Source organism: Aquarana catesbeiana, linkage group LG01 (assembly GCF_042186555.1).
Source record: "Aquarana catesbeiana isolate 2022-GZ linkage group LG01, ASM4218655v1, whole genome shotgun sequence".
Taxonomy (NCBI): domain Eukaryota; kingdom Metazoa; phylum Chordata; class Amphibia; order Anura; family Ranidae; genus Aquarana; species Aquarana catesbeiana.
Genome location: NC_133324.1, coordinates 337,855,027 through 337,879,622, shown reverse-complemented (window position 1 = coordinate 337,879,622; position 24,596 = coordinate 337,855,027). Strand labels below are relative to the sequence as shown.

General features: G+C 42.0%; 1 protein-coding gene across 7 annotated transcripts in view; it reads right to left on the bottom strand.

Annotated features, from left to right (window-relative positions):
• Window positions 1–24,596, bottom strand: part of ADCY4 (adenylate cyclase 4) — a 134,224-nt gene that overhangs the window by 68,716 nt on the left and 40,912 nt on the right. The gene's annotated exons all lie outside the window — the stretch shown is intronic.

Sequence of the window (24,596 nt, the reverse complement as noted above, 5' to 3'; positions counted from 1 at the left end):
TTTATATGCGTTTAAGCCGGCAACAGACGGATTGAAATTTGGACGAATCTGCAGGGACTGGCCAAAATTTTGATCAATCTATAGATAGGCTGGTTGTAAAGAAGTCGACCTCTCACTCGACTTCTGTACAACTAGTCTCCTCTTCTTTTTTTTCGCTCGATCAGTGCTTCTGGCTATAGCCAGCAACACTGCTCATTGTATTCTGACAGCAGGGAACTGGATGGAAGGGAGAGCTGTGGAACAGTGACGCCTGATGTTGAGTGGACTGCACTAGAAATGCACAGAAATTTCAGCCGAAAATTGTGTTATCTGCATTTGGCTGATAAGAGAAAAAGGTGCCGCTAATGGCTCCTAAAACGCACGTGATTTCGCCGCAAACTCACTGTGATGTCCACCCCCAATTTTACTGTGCTTATGGTGTGTTTTTCACAGCTCATGCGACTCAAAAACCGCATCAAAAACATAACACGGGTGCGTTAATGATGCATTCTTGCTGTGTTTTCAATGCATTTCAACTGGGAAGTGCGGGGTTTTTTTTGTGCATTTTTTTTTTTTTTTAACGGACCAAAAATGCAGCGAGCAGGATTTTTAACACCACATTGGAAGCCCAATGGACCTACATAGACATACGTAGAATTTTAAGCGATATATTTTTCTTGAGCTTTCCTTGCACTAAAGGTGGTGAAAATGGCAGACGATAAATTCAGATTCATTTAAATTAATGATATTAATGAAAACTCTAATAGAATACATACAAAAATTATATATAAAAATATTTTTTAAAAACTGTCATTTTCGGTTTCGGTTTTTGGCCAAGTGCATCCTGCATTTTCGGTTTCGGTACCCCTCTATTCTGCACTGTGTTACGTGAGCCAAGCCAACATTGCTAAGAGTTGCCAGGAAAGTTATGCTAGGTTCACACCTTAGCATTTTTGCGTGACACGTTTGCAGAGGCACGGCGGTCCATTCATGTGAATGGGCCGCCGTGCCTGCGTTTCTACAAAAAAAAAAAAAAAAAAAAAAAGGTACATGCACCTTTTCAAAAAGGTGGCCCGCTGGGAAATTGCATGGTCTTTTTGATCATGCGATTTCCCTGCGGTTCCCGCACCTGCACTGCGATTCTACATGCGTGGGGGTGCCATTCCGCAGAGCAGCGAGTTTTCACTGTGAGTGGTGGAATCACTGCAATTCCCACACCCACACAGACGTGAACTGAGGGTAAAAGGTAATCCATTGAGTGACCCTGCCAGATCATTTTATGCCAATGCGCTTGTGGCTGGTTTACACCAGGATTTATTTCTAATGAATGATTTAGTGTGAACAGTGGTGGTGGACACGTATTTTGAGGTTGAGGAGTTGATGGTCATCCTTGCGGTGGTGGAGCTGGCGATTCAAAGAAAAATTTTCACTGGCGACACATACATATAAATATGTTTGCAGTGCACTAGAAATGTGCATGACTTTTTTTTTCATTTCTGATTCATTCGTTAAGTTAATAATTTTGTTTTGTCATATTCATTATGTTAGAATGATTTGTTTTCATAATTAATTTCGTACGTTCATTATTTTCAGATCTTTCTGAAATGAATTCGAATTTAAAATGGAAGCTTATTGCAATAATTACAGCAAGGTATAAAATGTGAAATAAGAGGATTCCTTCTTAAGCTGCTACATAGAATAGAAAAGAAAATAATAAAATAGAATAGAATAAAATAGAGTAAAATACAATACAATAGAAAAAAAGAGAATAGAAAATAGCATAGAATAGAAAAAAACTAGCATTAAATAGAACGAATATAGCAGTTTTCCAAATAAAAAATAAATACATAAATAATGAACGACTATAGCAGTCTTTCGAGATTCGAATTTCAGAAAACAGTTATATTTGTTCTATTTTGTATTTTTTCTAGTCTACTCAATTCCTTTTTTTTCTATTCTATTCTACTCCTTTATTTTCAATTCAGTTCTATTCTTTTATTCTCTACTCTATTCTTTTCTTCTAATAAAGCAATCCAAGTAGGAATTATCTTATTTTTACTTTTATCCCTTACTGCATTTATGTTTCCATTTCAAATTCAAATTCATTTTCAAATAATTCTTTCCATCAGAATATTTCCTGGATTCGTTAAAAATTTTGTTTGAATTTCAGTTCACTCATGTCTACACTAAACACTTTATTTTACAGTGAAAAATGAAAGATGATAGATGAATTATGTAACGCACGCCACTTTAACTAGTTGCTACGGTCAAATGATGGCAGGGTGGTGCGGCTCTTGCTCTGGGACGCCGACATCCCAGGATGGCCACGCCTCGTTGCTAGGACACGGCACGACTCCGATCTCTGTAAAGAGCTGTGTCCGCGGCTCTTTAACCATGTGATCGGCTGTGTCCAATCACAGCCGGTCACATGTAAACACAGAGATGCCGATAATCGGTGCTCCTTGCCTCACACTGACCGAGTGCGAGGAGAGGAGAGCCGATCAGTGGCATCTCCTCAAAGGAGACATCTAAACATGTAATCAGGGCACTGATCATCAGTGTCCTGACTACAGTAGTGTCACCACTGCAAATCAAATTAGTGCCAGCAATGAGTGCCCACCACTGCCAGCAATCGTTGCCCACAAGTGCCACCAGTGCCCATTAGTGATGCCAGTCAGTACTGGCTATCAGTCCCACCTATCCATGCTGCCCAATGCCCATCACTGCTGTCCAACGCCCATCAGTGCCCACCAGTGCCGCCTATCAGTGCCCATAAGTGCGGCATATTAGTGCCTCATCGGTGCCACCTAATCAGTGCCCATGAGTGCCAGCTCATCAATGCCTATCAGTGCCACCTCATCAGCGCACATCAGCGAAGGAGAAAAAATACTTAATTACAAAATTTACTGACAGAGACTAAGTAAAAAAAAAAAAATCAAAGTTTTTGGTCTTTTTTTGTAAAAAATAAAAAACCCAGCAGTGATTAAATACCACCAAAAGAAAGCTCTATTTGTGTGAAGAAAAAGATAAAAATTGAATTTGGGTACAGTGTATCATGACCGCGCAATTGTCATTCAAAATGCAACAGCGCTGAAAGCTGAAAAAATGGCCTGGGCAGGAAGGGGGTGCAAGTGCCCTGTAGGCAAGTGGTTAATTCACATTGTGTACATTTATTGTCACTTCCGTGCAATATTGATCATTATTGTATTATTTATTTTATATGACATTGTAGATCAGGGGTGCCCAATCTTTTGAAGAGTGAGAGCCACTTAGGCGACTTGGTAACCAGTTGTGGGCCACAGTGAGCGGAGAGGGTGGATGCAGAGCAGACAGTCCACTCTACTCTATGGGCTCTCCGATCCGATCCACCCAGATGGAAGGGGACAGATCCCCTTCTGTTTCTTACTGGATTGAAGGTAGGCGGGTGTAAAACGGATAAATCTGCTGCTACATAGGAGGTGAATGGGAGGGTCCAATTTGGGTTTGACCAATCATGTGAAAGGGGCCTAAGGCTGCTTTCTAGGGGTGCAACGGATCAAAAAACTCACGGATCGGATCATTCCTCGGATCAGAGTTATGGATTGGATCATTTTTCGGATCAGCTAAAAAAAAGACAAGGCATATCTTGTTATACTCAATTTCACAGTTATTTTCAACACAAAAACTGAGCTTATATGCTTAAATACAGTATTTGTAAATTTGACGTTTAACTAAATGTTAAATGTGAAAATCAGAGGTGTTCTGTCACATTAGCAACCATGTAATGTCAGCAGGTTTGCTGCTGCTTTTAAAATTTAACATCCAAACAGTCCGTTGGATTTACAAATACTGTATTTAAGCATATAATAATAATAATAGTATATATAAACCAGACAGGTAGACGTATACTACAAACAGCGCTAAATGTTGAGCAAAGATAAATATAAATCATGCGGCCAACTACGCACAAAAGTATTCAAACAGAGAGGTAGAGAGTCTGTGAAGTGCTCAGAAAAAAGTCCATCAGTGACAATACAGTCGTAACTCAGTGTGCGCCTTCCACCGGTCAGCAGAATTTCACCCTGTGTTGACACTCTCCCCCTAGGGGATCGAACTCACCAGATCTGCTAATTTTAAAAGCATCCAAGAACAAAAGCAAAGGATCTTCTCAGCACCACTCTCTCAATACCACTCCTGGGGGTTCAGGAGGGAGGTCACAACTCCAAACAGATGAATGCCAAAAAGAGAAAATTGTGTGCACATAGCGTAATTCTGTTTATTAAATTGTACCCCACAATCTTCATAAAAAAACCCTCATTCTATATACGTACACAATAAAAGCAGTTAAACAAGCAAAAACGTAAATGGGTAGCGTGTCACCGTTCTGGAAACCGGCCGGTTCGATATCCAGGGGAACAGTTCACTTCCTGGTTGTGGATCAGGCCGAGGTGGAACGCATACCTCACTTCCGGCGTCGTGTAAGCGTGGGGCGTGGCTTACACGACGCCGGAAGTGAGGTATGCGTTCCACCTCGGCCTGATCCACAACCAGGAAGTGAACTGTTCCCCTGGATATCGAACCGGCCGGTTTCCAGAACGGTGACACGCTACCCATTTACGTTTTTGCTTGTTTAACTGCTTTTATTGTGTACGTATATAGAATGAGGGTTTTTTTATGAAGATTGTGGGGTACAATTTAATAAACAGAATTACGCTATGTGCACACAATTTTCTCTTTTTGGCATTCATCTGTTTGGAGTTGTGACCTCCCTCCTGAACCCCCAGGAGTGGTATTGAGAGAGTGGTGCTGAGAAGATCCTTTGCTTTTGTTCTTGGATGCTTTTAAAATTAGCAGATCTGGTGAGTTCGATCCCCTAGGGGGAGAGTGTCAACACAGGGTGAAATTCTGCTGACCGGTGGAAGGCGCACACTGAGTTACGACTGTATTGTCACTGATGGACTTTTTTCTGAGCACTTCACAGACTCTCTACCTCTCTGTTTGAATACTTTTGTGCGTAGTTGGCCGCATGATTTATATTTATCTTTGCTCAACATTTAGCGCTGTTTGTAGTATACGTCTACCTGTCTGGTTTATATATACTATTATTATTAATATTTGTTTTCAATCTTATGATTTTTTAAAACGGCTGCTGTCCTTTAGATCACTCTGTATAGATACTGAGTGTTATCATCTCCCCCAGTCTTTAGTTGTGCTCTCTTTTGACATCAATTAATTTATTTGGCGCTGAGTGGTGTGCTGCAGGCCCGAGCAGACCTTACCTTGTGATTTAAGCATATAAGCTCTGTTTTGTGTTGAAAATAACTGTGAAATCTAAAACTCCAGTGGGTGTAACAAGATGTCCGCTTGCCCCCTTCTCACTCTATCATTACTGTGCAGGAGTGTGGGGTGTAGCAAGATGGTGTTGACGAAACGCCACTTTCTGATGAGACAGCGGCTGCCGCCGGGTGTACCAAGATGGCCGCCGCTCCGGAGCCAGGCCTATGGTCGAGGCAGCGGAGCGCTCCGCAGATCCCATGATGTGCCGATCCGAACAGGTTGACCACGGTTTGTTAGAGAACCTTAGTGAACAAACAGCATCATGAAGAACAATGAACACACCAGACAGGTGAGGGATAAAGTTGTGGAAAATTTTAAAGTAGGGTTAGGTTACAAAAACATATCCCAAGCTTTGAACATCTCATGGAGCACTGTTCAATCCATCATCCGAAAATGGAAAGAGTATGGCACAACTGCAAACCTACCAAGACATGGCCGTCCACCTAAACTGACATGCCAGGCAAAGGAGAGCATTAATCAGAGAAGAAGCCAAGAGAACCATGGTAACTCTGGAGGAGCTGCAGAGATCCACAGCTCAGGTGGGAGAATCTGTCCACAGGAAATCATTAGTTGTGCACTTCAATTTTAGGTTTGCGTGAAACCATGTGGGGGACATAGCAAACATATGGAAGAAGGTGCTCTGTTCATATGAGACCAAAATGTAACTTTTTGAACCAAAAGCAAAATGCTATGTGTGGCGGAAAACCAACACTACACATCACTCTGAACACTACAGCATCATGTTGTGGGGATGCTTTTCTTCAGCAGGGACAGGGAAGCGGGTCAGAGTTGATGGGAAGATGGATGAAGCCAAATACAGGGCAATCTTAGAAGAAAAGCTGAATACTGGGGCGGATGTTCACCTTCCAGGAGGACAGAGAGCCTACACATAGAGCCAGAGCTACAATGGAATGGTTTAGATCAAAGCATATTCATGTGTTAGAATGTCACAGTCCAGACCTAAATCCAATTGAGAATCTGTGGCAAGATTTGAAAATTGCTGTTCAGATGCTCTCCATCCAATCTGACAGAGCTTGAGCTATTTTGCAAAGAAGAATGAGCAAAAATGTCACCGTCTAGATGTGCAGAGCTGGTAGAGACATCCCCAAAAAGGTGGTTCTACAAAGTATTGACTCAGAGGGGCTGAGTACAAATGCACAACACACTTTTTCACATATTTGTAAATTAATTTTGAAAACCATTTATCATTTCCCTTCCACTTCACAATTATGTGCCACTTTGTGTTGGTCTATCACAAAACCCCAATAAAATACATTTACGTTTTTGGGTGTAATTTCAAGGGGTATGAATACTTTTTCAAGTCCAAGTCACTGTATATCTGGAACATAACCACAAGAAGCATGTTGGGACTCCCGAGGAAGAAACACGCATGCTCCAAGCGGGAAGCACCGCCCGCTGACCCGACCCAGAAGTGACGCTCCTCCATGTACGCCGCTGATCACAGTCCTCACCATTCGGAAGCACCGTGCACCAACAGTGTGGCCAGAGGAACGACCAGATCGCAGACACACGTCCATAACAGCGACGCCGGACCTTCCCCTTCACCTGGTAGTCAGAGCAGATGATACCCTTGTAACATGCCTGTTATCACTACACCTTTGTGAGTGTATTCTTGATTCTTTTATTTACATTAAAGATGTTTGCATACTGCACTTAGAGGGCACTGTTCTCTTGTCCTTTCTATATTCCAGAGTTTTTTTGCCTTCTAAACTGGCAGCCCTCCACGGACAGTTACTTGTTTTATCCTTACATGGACTCATTTCCTAAAGAACTTGTTTATTTCCCTATTTTCCTACCCACACCTTTTCTAATTTTATTGTCATATTCAGAGTGCGCCATATTATCCCATTTTGTATACAAAGTAATCTAAAGCTGGCCATACACTGGCTGAATTTTGTCCAGTTACTGGTGAGCTGGCTAAAATTTGCTCATTGGTTGGCAAAGTTGGCCCTTGCACTCAAGAGCTCTTTATTAAAGAGAAAAAAAAAAAAAAAAAAAAGCTAAAAGAGCGAGCAGTAGATTGCCAGCCAATTAGTACCTGAACCTAATCAGATGCAGGGACTGCACACCCTAGCATTTTTGGCCAACTTGAGTAAGGGCAGAGGATTCATGTAGCATTTACTTCCTGGAATCCATCTGCCCTTAGCTCAGGCATATGGGCAGGAGGGTGCGCTGAGAAAGCCTCCCCTCCTGAAGACTCCTGGGATGTACGACATCACTTTGCTTAGACCTGGAACCAGGAAGCAACTGAAAACATTTAAAAATAAATTAAAAAAAAAAGTTTAAAAACAAGTAAATAAGGTATACTTTCCTATCCATCTATTTACTAATGTAGTATTAGGATTAAAAATAGTCAATGTTGATGAAGTGACGTTCTGCTTTAAGAGTCAGTGGGAGACACCCAGTACTGAAAAAAAAGGAGTACGTGTACACACGGGCGGTCTTTTTGACCGGACTGGTCAAATGGGACGAATCCGTCGGACAATCCGACCATGTGTGGGCTTCATCAGACCTGCAGCGGACTTTTTCGGTCATAAATCAGACGGACCTAGGATTAGAACATGTTTCAAATCTTTCCGACAGACTCGAGTCCGGTTGAAAAATCTGCTCGTCTGTATGCTAGTCTGACGGACGAAAACCGACGCAAGGGCAGCTATTGGCTATCAACTTCCTTATTTTAGTCCGGTCGTACGTCATCACATACGAATCCATGGGTCTTTGGTGTGATCGTGTGTAGGCAATCCGTTCGTTGGAAAGACCGTCGGACCTTTGATGTCAAAAAGTCCGCCTGTGTGTACACGGCATAAGAGTAAGATGAAACGACAACTTAGAAGTGGACACTTGGTACAGGTGGAGGTGGAAAAATGTTTTGTAGGGAATTTGTATCCTTGTCTCAAGCTCAACTTCAGGTGGGATTCAACTTGAAAAAGGGGTGCAAATTCCCTGAAACATGGGCAGTTTCTACACTCACCTGTACTGGATTGTCTACACTGGCAAATTATGATTTGCCAATTATGATTTGCCAATAGCACTCAGCAATTTATGTAACACTTAGCATAGCAGATTTTAGATTATTTATTTCCTGTATTTTGTTGTGTTATGTTTCTGTACACTTTGTAATGACTGACTAGTGCGCTAGCTTTTTGATCACCGCAGATATCCAACACTTCTAGGTTTGTCAAGTGGTGTATTCCCTGCTACATATTGTAGTTCAATCTGCTGCCTGGTCACTACTGTGTCCTGTAACGAGGCAGCAATCAACACCACAGCCCCCAGGTGGGGATGCACTATCCAACACATAAAGTGTAAGGACCCTTTCACACAGACGTTCGCTTTTTCAGGTGGACCCAATCAGAACCTCCACTCTTTATGGAACAGCAGGTGTAAAATACACGTGTCTGTTTACACCCTCCTACAACCAATCTGATCCGCCAAAAACAGATGGATGGGGATCCTGCCGTCTAGTACAGTTTTTCATAACTGGGGGGTTCCGCCACGATCTGCCGTTCATCACAAGCAGATGAACTGTTTATCGCTTCCCCGCATAGCTGACAGGCTGCACAGCACTGACCACTGACATCACTGTCCCGCGCCGATCACAGCCGCCCCTCCCCTCCATCCCAGGTGCCTGCATGTGAATATGTGACATCACTCAGGAGGGATGAGAGAGCAGGGAGGGTGGGAATCGGCATTCAATCAGCATTCCGAGCATTGCGGGCATTCAAGCAGCTTCTCTGAGCTACTCTGCATGAGGACAATTATTAATATGCCAGTATTGTGCCTACAAGTTTCCTTCTGGCCCCCCTATACCGTCCCCTCCTGGCCCCCTGCCCTGTGCTGTCCCCTCCTGGCCCCCTGCCCTGTGCTGTCCCCTCCTGGCCCCCTGCCCTGTGCTGTCCCCTCCTGGCCCCCTGTACTGTTCCCTCCTGGCCCCCCTGTACTGTTGCCAGGGGTCCCTCAAAAAGGTAAAAAGTTTGAGAAACACTGGTCTATTGGATTGGGTGTAAACAGACAGGCGGTCCGTCTACATCCAGCCACCCATAGAGAAAAGGGGTCAATGTCCGTGTCCGCTCTGCATGAGTGGGCCAGACACAGACCTGTCATTCAACACAGAGATCCCCTGCTGAGCAAGCGGATCCAAGCAACAGTCCGGCCCGTGTGAAAGGGGCCTAAGATAGCAATGGTGCCTATAACTATGCATGTGAGCTCGCCGGACAGGCACACGTTTGATATATTTTCAAGTTGGTTTTCATTTAATAAGTGACAGGGTCGCAAGGCTAACTGTATAAATACACAAAATTGTAATTCATTATTAGACAACATTGGGCTGTCTTATAAAACTGTAAATACTAGCCGTTAGCTCAGCAACTGTACAATTGCACTGTGCAGCATGCGCATACTGTTAACAGCCTCCCCAGAAAACCTTAGCATGACCATTCAAGCCCTGGTTGGAAAGTCCATTAAAGACAGCGCTTAAATAAACTGAAATACATGCACCCATTTAAGTCCAGAGACCAGCTTACCCTACTGCAGGCAGTCCTTGGGTTACAAACAAGTAGCTTTGTTCTTAAATTGAATTTGTATGCAAGTTGGAACAGGTACATTTAAGTGCAACTCCAGCCCAAAAATAGATAACCCTTCCTTATGCTAAAACCCCTGCAATGTTTGTTTTGCCGTCTGTGCCCCTTTTCAGAAGATTTCGCCTCACTTTGTCCCTGTGACCATTGGATTTTGAAAATTTTGGGTTGTTGTAGAAACAAGGATTGGTAATAAAGCTTCAGTGGAGACACCTTTTTCTCATATTAACTCTTACAGGAGAGAATTTTTCTTCCTAGGGGTAGATTTCCTCTCACTTCCTGTTGTCTCCTTCCGTTTGTAAGTAGGAGTGGTATGAGTCCAATGGCTTCAGTACTTTGAGTCACTGGCGTGGGACATGTCTGTAGATCAGCTTCGGCCTTTCTAATCTGCATTCTTGTCCTAGATCAATCATTTAGAAAGTATTGAAGCTAAAGAAAGCTAGGTATTGAATATTGTAGAGGGAATTCAGAAATGGCAGACCCCATTTTTCTTCCAGTGCAGGTTTTATGTAAGACAAATTAGTCACCTGTCTCATCTTCCCTAAATAGGAGCATGTGCAGCATCCAACGATGACATCCTAAGTGACGTTCCCGCATCCACATACTGAACACAGAGAAGACACATATTACTTTGTCTGCTTATGTTATGTACAGGCAGTTCCCGTTTACAAACAAGTTAGGGACTGTAGGTTTGTTCTTAAGTTGAATCTGTGTGTAAGTCGGAACAGGTACATTTTTTAAGTGTAGCTTCAGCCAAAAAAAAAAAAATATATATATATTTTTAAGCTTTTTGGATAGCATAGGGAAGGGTTATCACCCCTATAACATTTGTTTTGCTGTCTGTGCTCCTGTTCAAAAGATTTCACCTCACTTTCTGTTCCAATGACAATTGGATTTTGAAAATTTTGGGTTGTTAGGGAAACATGGACTGCTGATAAATCATCAGTGGAGACACCTTTTTCCCATATTAACTCTTATGCCCCGTACACACGGTCAGATTTTCCCATGGAAAATGTGTGATAGGACCTTGTTGTCGGAAATTCCGACCGTGTGTAGGCTCCATCACACATTTTCCATCGGATTTTCCGACACACAAAGTTTGAGAGCAGGATATAAAATTTTCCGACAACAAAATCCGTTGTCGGAAATTCCGATCGTGTGTACACAAATCCGACGCACAAAGTGCCACGCATGCTCAGAATAAATTAAGAGACGAAAGCTATTGGCTACTTCCCCAGTTTATAGTCCCGACGTACGTGTTCAGAACGATCGGATTTTCCGACAACTTTGTGTGACCGTGTGTATGCAAGACAAGTTTGACCCAACATCCGTCAGAAAAAATCCATGGATTTTGTTGTCGGAATGTCCGAACAAAGTCCGACCGTGTGTACAGGGCATAACAGGAGTGAATTTCCCTTCCTAGGGGTAGATTTCATCTCACTTCCTGTTGTTTCCCTCCGTTTGTAAGTAGGAGTCGTTTGTAAGTAGGGGACCGCCTGTATGTGGCTATGATAAACCCATATGGCTGTGTACACTGTATTTATGGGATAAATCTTAAATAAAAATATAAATACCCCAAATTGAAAAATAATAATAGTCACTTCTATTCCAATGGTTTAAATTTAGCCCAGATTAGGTTAAGCTTCTGTAGTCTCCATATGGAGAAGAAAAAAAAAAAAAAAAATCAGAGAACATTTTAATTTTTACTTCCGATCATCCAAGCCATATAACATTTTCTACGCAATATTATTTGCTCAACAAACCATACTCTGCTAATTTGGATGACATTTGTAAAACCGCCTGACAGTTGAGGTTCAGTGACCTGAAAGCCTGCATGATGATTTGTTTTGGATAGTAGCACCCATTTTATAATACTTCTTTAATATTAATTTTTCATTACTGAAACAACTATAATAACAAAAATGATAATGCCTACTAGACCCCCATTAAAATACACTGAACAAAAGAAGACAGACATTCATAATACTGAGGCTGATTACACAGCATTACTTTGTTATACAGAAAACTTGAAGGGATTATGATGCCGTTCATAAACCAAGCTTTCATAGCTCAGCACTGTGTGAAATGCCATTGTTTCTCCATCTTCTACCCATAATTCCTACAGAGCCCTGCTCTTTTATTCTGAGCTGCAATAATCCTCACAATACCATAGCCTGGGGTTGTGGTCTGGCCGCATGAAAAAGTCACATCATTGGTGGTTGAACTTAAATAAAAATTTCACTTTAGAACAAAAAGAGTATATTTATCCATTTGCCCCCTTCCCCTGATCGAACCTAACCTTCCACCCTCCTCCACAGATGCATAATTACCTCTGTTCGATGGGTGCGGTTCTGCTATGTCCAATGGTGGAAGTCCTCACGGTCTAGGACAAGTCTGCACTTTAGTGTCGCATAGACTTCTATAGGGCTGGGCCCCAAGGCCAGAGGGGACCTCACAGAAGTCTATGGGTCTGTAATGCATATCAATAGAGGAACCATGGCCATTGAATCCTGGTAAAATATGCATCTGGGGAGGGGGAGGCTACTGTCATTTGTCCATCATATCTATGGCAGAAGCCATTGTGGTCACACAGGATGAAATTTAAACTTTACTGCCTTTTCCTTCAACTATCATATAATGGAAATGAGCAATTAGTAGTCTACAAAAGAAAAAGGAACATTATGTTTGCTGTCTTTTTAGCTCACAGGAAGAGGCAGGGACACAACATTTCTGGCAAGATCAATGGGTATTTTCCGTACTTGCCAAAAATATTCTTAGTCTGAAAAATGAAAACCAAATGACTGTTAAGCAACAATGATTACATTTTTTTGTTCCTGGATTTAGTTATTCTTTAAAAGGGTGGATTCCCCTTTACATCACACTTCCAAAAAAATAAAAATAAATTACCCAAGCATTCCAACTTCTCTAGTATATTAAAAGTTTATTATAGTTATAGTAGTATTCTGTTTATTTTATCCTGTTCATTTTTAAAACAGATGCTTAAAAAAAGAAGAACTTTGCTCCCATTCTATCCAGCGTTGAGGTGTCCCATAGCTCCCTACCAGCCACTGTCATCTTCAGCTAGATCGGCTTCCGGTACGGATCGTCGACCTTTTTGACTGGTCCACCCGAGATGATGTCACTCCTAAACATGCGCAGAAGTTAATTCACCTCAGCATTGACAAAATTTGTACAACTAGCTGTGTGTGTACAGTAAAGTGTAGAGGGGCACAAAGACAGATAAAGAACATTAATACAGGAGAGAGATAGTGGGGGAGAATTAACTAAAACTGGTGCCCACAGAATCTGGTGCAGCTGTGAAAAGAAACCAATCAGCTTCTAGGTTTTATTGTCAAAGCCTAATTGAAGAAGCTGAAGTTGGAAGCCAACTGGTTACTATGCACAGCTGCACCAGATTCTTTGTGCACTAGTTTTTGTAAATCTCCCCCAGTATGTCTCTTCTGCATTAAAAATCCTGCCTGTTTGCCAATTTTTTTTAAGGCCCCTTTCACACATGCGGACAGTATGTCCGTATTTCATCCATCCGTTTTCGGATGAAATACGGACATACATGCATCCCTATGGGATAGCGGGTGTCAGCGGATGTACATCCGCTAACACCCGATGTCGTCCGCCTCCGCTCTCGTCCGATTCTGCGGACGGAAGAAAATCCTATTTTTCTATCCGTCTGCAGAGCGGATCGGAGGAACACGGACAGACGGTCCGTGTTCCTCCGATCCCCCATAGGGGAGAGCGGAGATCTGACAGGGCGGTCCCTGCACAGTGTGCGGGTCCCGCCCTGTCATCTGCCTGCTCAGCTGGGGAAAACGGAGCGATCCCCGCTGAGCAGCGGATAAACACGGGGCGGATCAACACGGATACGTCCCGTGTGAAAGGGGCCTTAAACGTGAACAGGATAAAATAAAACTTTACGGTATGATCACGCAAACATGTGACAAGGAACCCTTGATGTGAAGATACTTTATTCAACCTTTAAAAGAAAGGCATTTAAATTGTTCCAACCACCAATAGCTCCCTATTTTATGTGTGTGTATAATTTGCAGGTAGTCCCATAATGATAGAGATATTGTATTGGTTCAATTATGTACAAGTTAGTACAAGGTACACCTGTATGGAACACTGAAAAAAAAAAAAAAAAAAAAAAAAAAAGTAAATAGCAGCTGGGAAGTGCTAAAATTCTATTCACAAAATGACTTACAGAAAGACTTTCTGATTTTTGCATATTACCACTTCCTCCAAAGGCAGAAGGGCATAAAGAACTTTCCACTGGTAGATTTGAGGTAGCCCTGGAGCAGTAAGGAAGAGAACTAGTTTTCGTGCAACTCCGAGAGGTTAGGATGAGGGAGGGAGAGGGAAAGTGGGGTTGTTTCTGCGAGGAGGTAAACCAAAAATAACAGTGATGTGCGGATCCAGTTGGGGTCCTCAGCTGCTGCCTCTCTGGTTGTGATAAGAAGATTGCTCGTCAGAAGGTAAAACTTCTAGATACGTGGTAAGGAGCACCTACTGATAAAATAGTCATCTAGATTGAAGGTTTGTTTGAATTGTAAATTCAAAATTCAGAAATGTCAGATACGGCCAACATGTTTCAGGGCAATTGGACTCCCTTTTCCACAGGTCTTGAACAATAATGTCTGAGCAGTAATGTGTATTCTCACTGCACTCAGGTAAAAACACTCAATCCCTAACCCTAATCAAGGCTACAAAGAACTTTTCTTCACAATATTACGCACTATTCCTCAAGTAGGGATGAGCTTTGAGTTCGACTCAAACTCATGTTCAACTCGAACATCAGCTGTTCGCCAGTTCGCCGAACAGCGAACAATTTGGGGTGTTCGCGGCAAATTCGAAAGCCGCAGAACACCCTTTAAAAGTCTATGGGAGAAATCAAAAGTGCTAATTTTAAAGGCTTATATGCATGGTATTGTCATAAAAAGTGTTTGGGGACCTGGGTCCTGCCCCAGGGGACATGGATCAATGCAAAAAAAAGTTTTAAAAAAACGGACGTTTTTTCGGGAGCAGTGATTTTAATAATGCTTAAAGTGAAACAATAAAAACGTGTAAGATTCCTTTAAATTTCGTACCTGGGAGGTGTCTATAGTATGCCTGTAAATGGTCGCATGTTTCCCGTGTTTAGAACAGTCTGACAGCAAAATGACATTTCAAAGGAAAAAAAGTCATTTAAAACTACTCGCAGCTATAATGAATTGCCGGTCCGACAATGGGGTCCCTTCAGGTCTGGTATGGATTTTGAGGGGAACCCTGTGCCAAAATAAAAAAAAAAAAAAAATTGGCGTCCCCCCCCAAAAATCTATACCAGACCCTTATCCGAACACGCAACCTGGTAGGCCGCAGAAGAGGAGGGGACGAGAGAGCGCCCCCCCCTCCCTCCTGAACCGTACCAGGCCACATGCCCTCAACATTGGGAGGGTGCTTTGGGGTAGCCCCCAAAACACCTTGTCCCCATGTTGATGGGGACAAGGGCCTCATCCCCACAACCCTTGCCCAGTGGTTGTGGGGGTCTGCGGGCAGGGAGCTTATCAGAATCTGGAAGCCCCCTTTAACAAGGGGACCCCCAGATCCCAGCCCTCCCCCCTGTGTGAAATGGTAAGGGGGTACAAAAGTACCCCTACCATTTCACAAAAAAACTGTCAAAAATGTTAAAAATGACAAGAGACAGTTTTTGGCAATTCCTTTATTTAAATGCTTCTTCTTTCTTCAAAACAGGGGGTTGAGACACAGGTTTTATTGCCCATCTAGCATGCACAAAGAAAGCTGAAAGGGGCTTTTCACATCGTATTACCTGTCAAATGTAGCCTTTCAATTCAATGAGGCCATGCTGCAACCATAAGCTAAATGCTCAGCTTGTAGTTGCAACACATTAGTCCCAATGTATATTGCCGCTTGCAAAAACAAAAAAAACAAAAAAATACACACGGCTCACCATTTTAGAATGATATCTCAAACAGGCGTTATGGTTACAATAGCAACTACTCTGCATGGTAAAGTGGTTTAATCTACTACCCGCTCGGTTGAGCGAAAAAAACCTACAGTGATCTCCCCTGCTGTGCTATTGTGTTCCGACAGAGGAATGCCCCCCTGTCAGAGTACTCCGGTCAGCGCTCTCAGCCATTGGCCGAGAGCGCTAATCGGGAGTCGGCCGGCTGCCGATTTTTCCATCATGCTCGTCCGACAGAAGCCGGTCGAAAGGCCAGCAGCCATACACTCTGGTCAAATGTTGAACGTTTTTTATTGAACCGGCCGATGTTGCCCAACATTTGGCCCGTGTGTAGGCTTTACACTTGTAGCATAGCGCACACATGCACAATACTAAGGATTTTATTCACAGCAGTCAAAGAAAACAAATACAACCACCACATCTAATAACTGGATAATGAACATCAACCTACCACCTAAGGACAACCCTCAATAAAATTCTCCTGCTCCTGTGTATAATATTTGTGGTTTGTTTTAGGGCCCAGAAACTATAGTCCACATTCTCTCCCCCTCCCCTTTTTATACTTCTTATACTATACCTAAAAGACACTGATAAAAAAAAAACCTGCATTTTTAAAATTGGTAATTCTACCTAAAATATGCTGACCCTGACCTTTGGCCCTGACCTTGACCCCAACACTAACCTAGATCAAAACCTTGTTTTAGACATTTTTTTAAAAACATACTTTTGCTTGTTTAAGCCCAGTCTGTGCTGGGAGTGCATAAAACACATACTGTACTGGATAATAATTATATATATTTTATTATTAATATATCACATACATATACACACATATAATATATATCGGGTGCGTAATCTCTCTCACACACATGTACACACACAGTGGGTAAATTAAGTACTGAACACGTCACCATTTTTCTAGGTAAATATATTTCTAAGAGGTGCTACTGACATGAAATTAAGTTATGTGTAATAAAATCGAAAGACGCAGGGAAAAAGTATTGAACAGGCTAACTGAAATGTACAGGATTTAATACTCCATACAAAATCCTTTGTTAGTAACAACAACTTCAAGACACCTCCTGTATGGAGAAACTAGTCACTTGCATTGCTCAGGTGTAATTTTGGCCCATTCTTCCACACAGTCTTCAAATCTTGAAGGTTCCATGGGCCTTTAGTTCTTTCCATAGATTTTCTATTGGATTAAAGTCAGGTGATTGGCTGGGCCATTCTAGCAGCTTTAATTTCAATTTCTTTCTTTGAAACCAGTTGACAGTTTCCTTGGCTTTGTGATCATTATCCTGCTGAGATGTCCACCCTCGTTTCATCATCATCCTGGTAGATTTCTCCAGATCCAAAGAGTTCAATTTTGGTCTCATCTGACCAGACTATATTCTCCGAGTATTTTGCAGGCTTGTCTAAATGCTGTGCAGCAAATTTTAGATGAGCTTCAACATGCTTTTTCTACATCAAGAGAGTCTTGCATGGTGAGTGTGCATACAGGCTATGGTAGTTGAGTGCATTACTTATTGTTTTCTTTGAAAACAATTGTACCTGCTAATTCTAGGTCTTTCCGAAGATCTCCACAAGTGGTCCTTGGCTCTTGGCCAACGTTTCTAAAAATTATTTTCACTCCTCTGTCAGAAATCCTGTGATGAGCACCTGGTCGTGGCCAATTTATGGGGAAATTAGGTTCTTTCCACTTCCAGATTATAGCCCCAACATGCTCACTGGAATATTCACAAGTTTAGAAATCCTTCTGTAACCAAATGCCATCAGTATGTTTTGCAACAATAGGGTTGAAAAGGTCTTGAGGGAGCTCTTTGCTTTTACCCATCGTGAGAGGTTTCTTGCATGACACTTTGGTAAGGAGACACCTTTTTATAGGCCATCAGTTAAGACTGAACCAGCTGATAATATTTTGCACTGACAAAGGGCTGGATTGCTTTCCAAATACTGAGATTTCAATTGGTGTGTTGATTTTCCATGCCTTTTTCCACCTCCCTTTCTTAATGTGTTCAATACTTTTTCCCTGCGTCATTCCATTTTATTACACAAAACTTAATTTCTGCACTGATTTGTTTTGGTTCCTTTGTATGTATGGATTGCATGGGTTGTTGCCCACAAAATTTCAAGTCAATAGCACCTTTAGAAATATATTTACCTAGAGAAATGGTGACATGTTCAATACTTATTTTACCCGCTATATAGATCCCTATGGCCACTTTAGGCAGGTGATGCTTTTCATAAACAGGAGAGGGTAGGAAAGTCTTTAAAAAGTGCTTTATGCTTGAATGAAGACATAGTACTCTTTGTGACTGCACAGATTGCACATGCTAAAGGCCGACTCTGATCTGCAGTTACAGTGACATTCCTCTGAAAATCTTGGCATTGGATCCCACATTATTATGTAATGATCAGGGCATCGCTTAAGATGTTCATATGGCTGAAATTAGCTCTACTGGACCAGAAACTATGGAGAATTGTTCTATGTAATCTGAAAACCACTGCAGAATTTGATGGTGGTATGTAAATGAATCATATAAAAAAAACATTTTGGTGACCAGTAATTTTTTTTTATAAGTGTTCCTTTGTCTCAGAACAAAGCTGCATAGATCATGTTAATTTATAATAAGAATTGTATAGCTAGAACAGTAAGGCAGGCCATACATTAAGCAATTTTCTTTCCTTCAACCCAATTGCTTGATTACCCCATGAACACATTCAGTGTTGATAGGGGAATCCCTCCCACTGCACCATTGTATCCTGACAGAGGGAGGTTTCCCTGCTGTCAGAATATGATTACTGCTGTCAGCTAAAAACAAAAACCAAACACACCACCACACACACCTGACAGGCAGGTTGTACTGAAGTTGATCAATGTCAGGATCTCCAGGTATTTCACACAAGAAGAAGAGGAAATACAAAAAGAGAACAAGATACTTTCGAATACAAGTACATGGTACAACATACAGTGCCTTAAAAAACCATTCATACCCCACATTTTGTTATGTTACAACCAAAAACGACCAACACAAAGTGGCAAATAATTGTGTAGTGGAAGGAAAATGATAAACGTTTTTCACAATTTCTTAAAAATAAATATCTAAAAAGTGTGGTGTGCATTTGTATTCAGCCCCCTTTACTCTGATACCCCTAACTAAAATCTAGTGGAACCAATTGTCTTCAGAAGTCACCTAATTAGTAAATAGAGTCCACCTGTGTGCAATTTAATCTCAGTATAAGTACATCTGTTCTGTGAAGCCCTTAGAGGTTTGTTAGAGAACCTTAGTGAACAAACAGCATCATGAAGGCCAAGGAACACACCAGACAGGTCAGGGATAAAGTTGTGGAAAAGTTTAAAGCAGGGTTAGTTAGGGTATAAAAAATAAATATCCCAAGCTTTGAATATCTCACGGAGCAATGTTTAATCCATCATCCGAAAATGGAAAGATTATGGCACAACTGCAAACCTACCAAGACATGGCCATCCACCTAAACTGACAGGCTGGCAAGGAGAGCATTAATCAGAGAATCAGCCAAGAGGCCCATGGTAACTCTGGAGGAGACTCTGCAGAGATCCACAGCTCAGGTGGGAGAATCTGTCCACAGGACAACTATTAGTCGTGCACTCCACAAATCTGGACATTATGGAAGAGTGGCAAGAAGAAAGCCGTTGTTGAAAGAAAGCCATAAGAAGTCCCATTTGCAGTTTCCGAGAAGCCATGTGAGGGACAGAGCAAATCTGGAAGAAGGTGTTCTGGTCAGATGAGACCAAAGTTTATCTTTTTGGCCTAAAAGCAAAATGCTATGTGTGGTGGAAAACTAACACTGCACATCACCCTGAACACACCATCCACATTGTGAAACATGGTGGTGGCAGCATCATGTTGTGGGGATGCTTTTCTTCAGCAGGGACAGGGAAGCTGGTCAGTCAGAGTTGACGGGAAGATGAATGGAGCAAAATACAGGGCAATCTTAGAAGAAAACCTTTTAGAGTCTGCAAAAGACTTGAGACTGGGGCGGAGGTTTACCTTCCAGCAGGACAACGACCCTAAACATACAGCCAGAGCTACAATGGAATGTTTTAGATCAAAGCATATTCATGTGTTAGAATTGCCCAGTCAAAATCCAGACCTAAATCCAATTGAGAATCTGTAGCAAGACTTGAAAATTGCTGTTCACAGACACTCTCCATCCAATCTGACAGAGCTTGAGCTATTTTGCAAAGAAGAATGGGCAAAAATGTCACGGTCTAGATGTGCAAATAAATCTTTTGCTTTTTTAAAGGAAAAGTATAGTCTATTTTCAATGAACACATTAATTTCAGTTGATAAGCTGCCAGTCCTTGCCCATCTACTCCAGCTTCCTTAGCCTTATGGTTAGTAGGCCTGCCGATCACAATAATAGGCCAACAAACATCTCCTGCAGAGCAGAAATCAGATGCAGTGCAATCAGTCAGGTTCTACTGTACTACATTATGCCCAATGCTGCCTAAAAGAAAGAGAACATAGAGAGAACTACAGAAACTTGACGCTACATGATCCAATAAAGAGGCAGGTGACAGAAAAGCTACAATAGTCATCCTGCCTATGATAAAAATAAAAAATGAAGTTATTTATAATATATATATAATATACACACACACACACACACACACACACACACACACACACACACATACACCTTTTAATGCAGATATGTCTGTCCAAAATTCATGAATTAGCCATATTCAAAGCAGGTACAGTACTGTGCAAAAGTTATAGGCAGGTGTGAAGAAATGCTCTAAGGCAAGAATGCTTTCAAAAAAAATATATATTTTACATATATATCAATTCTTACTTGCACACTTTGTAAACTTGCACAGAGTCAGGGATTTTGTAGAATCAGGGTCAGGTTTATGATTTACCAGTTATACCAAGCAGATGCTAATGATCAACTTCATATGTAGGTTGAAACGCAGTCAATAACTGAAACAGAAACAGCTTTGTAGGAGGATTAAACTGGGCAAGGAACAGCCAAACACTGCTAAGGTGAGGTATCACAGGTCATACACCATGGTGGGATTGTGCACAGAAACAAGACACAAGATAGTTATACTGCATTAGCAAGGTCTCTCCCAGGCAAATATTTCAAAGCTGGGGGTTTCAAGATGTGCCGTTCAAGCTCAAGCACAAAGAGACAGTCAATGCTGAGGACTGTAGACGCAGTGGTCGGCCACGGAAACTTAATGCAGCAGATGAAAGACTCATCATGCTTATTTCCCTTATATATCTAAAGATGTCCAGCAGTGCCATCAGCACAGAACTGGAGGAAACCAGTGGGATGAAGCTACACCCATCTACTGTCCGGAGATGTCTGGTCAGAAGTGGTCTTTATGGAATTGCGGCCAAAAAGCCATACCTCCAACGTAGAAACAAGGCTAAAAGACTCAACTATGCAGGAAAACATAGGAACCAGGGTGCAGAAAAAGGGCAGCAGGTGCTCTGGCCTGATGAGTCAAATTTTTTTAATATTTGGCTGTACCAAGAGGCAGCTGAATGCTGAAGGGCTGAAAAGTGGTACAATAAGGTGTGTCTGCAGGCAAAAGTGAAGCATGGTGGAGGTTCCTTGGAAGTTTGGGGCTGCATTTCTGCAAATTGAGTTGGCGATTTCATCAGGATCAATAGTGTCCTCAATGCTGCGAAATACAGGCAGATACTTATTCATCATGCCATACCATCAGGAAGGCGTGCGATTGGCCACAAATTTATTCTGGAGCAGGACGATTACCCCAAACATGCAGTTAATGTCATTAAGAACTACCATCAGCATGAAGAACAAGGAGTCCTGGAAATGATGGTTTGGTCCCCACAGAGCCCTGATTTCAACATCATCAAGTCTGTCTGGGATTACATGAAAAGACAAAAGAATTTGAGGCAGCCTACATCCACAGAAGATCTGTGGTTAGTTCTCCAAGATGTTTGGAACAACCTACCTGCCGAGCTCCTTCAGAAAACTGTGTGCAAGTGTCAGGGCTCAACAAACCCCAGGCACCAGGTCGCTATTGCGACCGGAAGTTCGACCTGGAGCCTGGGCTGCCGCCCGAATGCTCCCCACACCATGCGCACGCTCCCCACTATATTTGGGCTGGGATAGCTGGTGTCGCCGAATAGAAGGGGGCGGGGTAGGGAGGAGAGCAGACACACATCCACTCTCTTCCCCTTCTAGTTGACTTGGAAGTGATGCGATTTCCGTGTCCCCGTTGACAGTTTCCCTGGCCATCAAGGGTGGGAAAGTATGTAATGCAGTGCGTGGAGTACAGGGGAGAGACATGCAGGGTCTTTTAGATATAATCCAATAAAGAGGCAGGTGACAAAAGAAAAGACCCTGCATGTCTCATTAAAGAGAACTGGTCACCCAAAAAATTTTTACAATTAAAAAAAAAAAAAAAAAAAAAATTAAGTTACACTGAAGCACATGAAATCCTGCCCCCCCCCCCCCCCCCCCCAAAAAAAAAAAAAAAAAAAAAAAAAAGGGGCTTATAACTTTTAGCTGGCTTCTAGGTTTAAAGCAAAATCTGTCAAACTCTGGCAACTGTACCTAGAATAATTTTGAAGTTTTAAAGGCAATGGATGGTCACCACCATTTATTGATTTGATTTGGATGTCTCTTTTGTACATTTACTTTGCGTTTTGTTAAAGGATAAAAATAAACTATTAACCCTTCTATTTCTCAAAATTTTTTTTTGTTTGTTTTTTTTTTTTAGCAGAGACCCTAGAGAATATTTTTTGTATAATGTGGAATATGATGTTACGCAGAGTAAATAGATACCCAACATGTCACGCTTCAAAATTACACACGCTCGTGGAATGGCGACAAAACTTCAGTACTTAATAATCCCCATAGGTGAGGCTTTACATTTTTTTACTGGTTACATGTTTTGCGTTAAAGAGGAGGTCTAGAGCTAGAATTATTGCTCTCGCTCTAAAGTTCGCAGGCAATACCTCACATGTGTGGTTTGAACACCGTTTACATATGTGGGCGCGACTTATGTATGCGCTCGCTTCTGCGTGCGAGCACACGGGGGCAGGGGCGCTTTAAATGTTATTTTTTATTGTTAATTTTACTGTTATTTTTCTAGTTTGACACTTTAAAAAAAATAATAAATTTAAAAAGAATCACTTTTATTCCTATTACAAGGAATGTAAACATCCCTTGTAATAGGAATAAGCATGACAGGTCCTCTTTACAGTGAGATATGGCATCAATAAGTCCCCACATCTCACCTCTAGGCTGGGAAGCCTGAAATTAAAATAAAAAAAAAAAGGAAGGAAGAAGATCTAGCTTCCCAGCCGAGGCGGCGCCATTTTTTCAAATGCAGGGGCCGGGCGTGAGGTCATAACATGACGCCCGGCCTCCGAACGATCATAGAGACTCCGGGGACCATCTGGTCCACTGGAAATCTCTATCGTCAGCATCTGGCGCCAGCGGTTCCCTTCCCTGACTCACCAATGGCAGGGGTGAGTCAGTAGAAGCACCGGAGGGCGGCGGGAGGGGGAACGTCCCCTCTCGCCACCTGTAAGAACTAATGATCAAGCGGCTGAACATCCGCTATGATCATTCTTGTGGTGTAGGGAATAGCTGGCGCTAAAAAGTTATCTGAATGTAGCTGCAGGCATCATTCAGATATCACCGTTCAAACACGACGACGTCATAAGATGTGCGAGAAGCGGTTAATTTACAGCATTTTTTCACACCTGCCGAAAAAGTTTGCACAGTAGTGTATATTGATCAGCAATAATGCAAAACCCAACAGGTATACTTTTGAAAAACTTAAAACAGTTTTTTGATGGCCAGGAAGGCAACATCTATGCAAAAGTGACCAATGGCACAACCAGATAAATCAGGACCCTGCCTGGCCTAAAAAGTAAAAACATACCCATAACAAAGCATGGCACTAAGCCAACATAACAAAGCATGGCACTAAGCCAACATAACAAAGGCGGAAGCTGTGACTGCAGAAATCATAAGTTTGAATCAACGGATACCCATTAATAGGTCCTCTGAGCGCCCTCTCCCACTCCCAACACATACACATAACAATTGTCTTTGGAAGGACAAGGCCAGTACTTCATTGGATTTAAACATCAGCGTCTTTACTGTGCCAACTTAACTCTGTACTATTGACATAGTCTATGAGGATCCAATATTATTATACCATTATGAGATTGTCTAAACACACCCATCTTCACCACACATTCCAGACACGTGTCCAATAACCATTGCTCTCTGAGGGCTGAAAGCCAGAACCATGTAAAACCGGCATGGTAAAAAAAGAAATTCTACCAATAAAGTAAAGCTGTGACCAGCTCAACAGGGGGAGCAGGTGGGTACTTTTTTTCATGGGTGGTCAGGCTCATAAAAGACTAGTGGATCCCACCACTCAAAACACGTTAAACTTTTCGACCCCACATACAGTATTTGCAGAATTATTAAACTAGGTTCTTTGGGGAGGAAAAGCAGATTAACTAATGTATGTAACAGATCATATTTTTAGCAGTCACGACTTCCTTTCTTAAAGCGGAACTTCAGTCATTTTTTCATCTTTCCACCTATTAAATCTTCTGCCCTTGTTGTTTTAACTTTGGATAGTAAAACTTTTTTTTTTCTGCCAGTAAATACCTTATACAGCCCACTTCCTGTTTCTTGTCTGGAAAAAAGCCTAGGCTTATGACATCATGCAC